Source organism: Photinus pyralis, unplaced genomic scaffold, assembly GCF_008802855.1.
Source record: "Photinus pyralis isolate 1611_PpyrPB1 unplaced genomic scaffold, Ppyr1.3 Ppyr1.4_LG7, whole genome shotgun sequence".
Lineage (NCBI taxonomy): Eukaryota > Metazoa > Arthropoda > Insecta > Coleoptera > Lampyridae > Photinus > Photinus pyralis.
The window spans coordinates 16,493,697-16,496,720 of NW_022170738.1; positions in this window are offsets into that span (position 1 = coordinate 16,493,697).

Sequence of the window (3,024 nt, forward strand, 5' to 3'; positions counted from 1 at the left end):
TTTATACTTATGCACCATAAATGTGATTAGTGCCGGATTAAACTTAATTAGCCCTGCATGGAACTGGTACACTTTTGAAAATGAGACGGTAACAGTTCAATTATTTACATATAATAAACTCTAAAAGGGTAAAATCCTTTACTCGGCATTTCATTTTCCGGTATTTTCCCCCACTGTAGGGGTATAGCCAATGAGCGGCTTCATAAACTACCCCTAACAAATCTGAAATGCCACCCTCCAATCGTGGCTGAGGTTTTCAAGTCGATATTTGGTACTTGATGTCTGTAAATTTGACGTCTTTGTGAAGTGGAATGATCAGTATAGTGAGCGATAAATCGCTATAGCTAAGGGTTGTTTACATATTATGATGCCTTTCCTTCTCATCCGGTGATGATATCGTTTATGATTTACTGCCTCGTCGGAGTATTTTTTTTATAATGTACAGTTGCTCTGAAATTTATTACGTAGGTAGGTAGTTTTTTAAGGTCTCGTCAATTGTATACGATCGAATTAAAGGAAGTTTAGTTATAAACGAGTTGCTGTTTATAAAGAATTTCCGTTATAACTTCACATGCTAAATAAATTGCTTACATACGGCAACCCAAATTGGATTTTTTAAATAAAACTAACAACGTAACGACCACCCTTTAATAAATTCAAATTAGAAAGCCATAATAAACTCGTCGTGCGGTAAATCCGTTTGGTGTACTATTTAAATATTTTATTTATCATTCCTTCAATTAATAAAGCTGATTATTATCGCGGCTGGGTTGCTAAACTTCAGATTAACGCGTTCATTAAGTTATAGATTATACACGAATTCTGAATAAACTTAGATTTCAATCTAAATCGCATCCAATTAATTTCTAGGTATTTGAGTAGCTAGTATATTGCAATAATAAACAATGGCTCGAACCAGAGCCTACTATAACTATAAGTATGGCTCTGCTCGAACACATTTATTTGCTTCCTAGCTTGAGATAGGTGACTATTGCAATTATCGTTTTTTGGACATGTCAAAATTTCATGAAATGTCGATATTTTGCATTATTGTAAGCAACATTCAAGGAATAACATTTAGTTTCAGTCTGTATGCATGTACGTACATACATACTACGTACTTAAGTATCTTGGGTACGTGTAACAAAAGTGATCACCGGATAGGTAAATCTTGCAGCATACGCAACCAACATTTGAATGTATTGGCAACTTGGAAATGCGAATCAACAAAACAAGGTATCTCCTCCTAGAAGAAACCGGTGGAGCCCGACGTGATACCTTTTATTACTTCTGTCAATGACTGTACGTTGACAATTTTCCAAGATAACGGTTCGGTTTAAATTTTGGATATGTATATTAGGCTTACGGAACGAACAAATAGCAACGCATAAATTCTTATTAAATTTTTAGACATTATTTTCATGTGTACAACCTATAAGAATTGTGCCAGGTTTTATTACAAAAAAAAACCGTTAAAATTTTGGCAGTGTATATTAGACATAAAACTTTCAAAAACGTTTTTTTTAAATAAATGGTTTGAGTTATAGGAAGCTGTCAATAATTTGGCACCGTTTTCTTCTTCTATTTAACGCGTACTTTAATTTTGTTGTCGATATTACAGAAGATACATACAGTTACTCTAGGTCATAATTAAACAAAAACAAGGCGATGAATAGACCACATGCTTAAACATGTAAGAATAACGTAGGTATACCATGTAAGCTCGCAATAGCACACGTAATAAGTACTAGTTTGGTCCATATAAATGGTGTCACCAACCAAGCTTCATAGCTTCCTATAAAATGGACGAGTAACATAATTAAAAGTTAGCACGTTACTGGAACCTTCAATCAGAAACGTCAATTTTAAGCAAATGTGCAATTTCAGCCTCTGTGTTTCTTGAGATAATTTTTAAAACATACCTTCCTAAATGACACGAACACACCATAATAAAATGAAAGAGCACGTACAATAATATTGTGGTTAAGCTTGTAACAATAAATGAAACCCGAAGTTGTAAGTCATATCCCAAATAACACAAGTACGTACATTGCAAATACATAGCACGTACAGCGATGGATTTACGGATGTACATTTCACGTACATGGTACGTTATTTGCACTACTTTGTACAGGCAAAGTACGTACTTATTCGTACGTACATTAGACGTCATACGTACGTATGATGGAACAAAAATGTATGTACAGTGGACAATGCGTGCTATATGAGATATAAGGATTAAGTCTGTTTATCTAATAGAAAGGTATATGGCACATACTAGCATATTGCAACACCTAGTTTTATCGGCTAGCAGCATGTACTTACTTGCTTTTCTATTTTTTCATTGTGATAGTCTTGTAGTTCTTGCTATTCCTCGTTATAAATATCAATTGGGTATAACAAAACAAACAAGGAATTTCAAATTGCCTATTTATTTCACTATCCTATAATATTTGTAACTTTGGTAAGTCAGGATTTTTTTAAATTTCCGAATTTATTACTGATAATGCATACTTACCTTTACACAGTATTTTTGTTGTAATTATAATTTGATTACTATTGAATTTCAAAGAGAGGTCACGACTGATGGTATCAAGACATTCTCCCATTAAAAATAATAGAATCGCACAGGTTATTAATTTACAGCAATTAGGTGTCTCCAATTTATCCGGTGCTTTTATTTACTAATGAGAACAATATAAAATTTATTATTCCTCTAATATGCCTTATGAATACAATGGTATAACTTATCTTACACCCCAAACGTCATAGACGAGTGCATAAATGATTGTAGGCTATATATACATCAGGGTTCAGTGGAAGAACAATCTCTGGAGATTGAACTGCGCCCTCAGGTTATCTTATAGCAAGTAAGATAATAAAGGCCATTATTATTATTATTATATTCCCATTCTACCGGATGATCCAAAATGGCTGCGAACAGTTTGAATTTCCCGAAAACTATACATTTATAAAGTTGGTAACATATCAAATGTCATTTATTTAAAATCAATGGTGGATCAA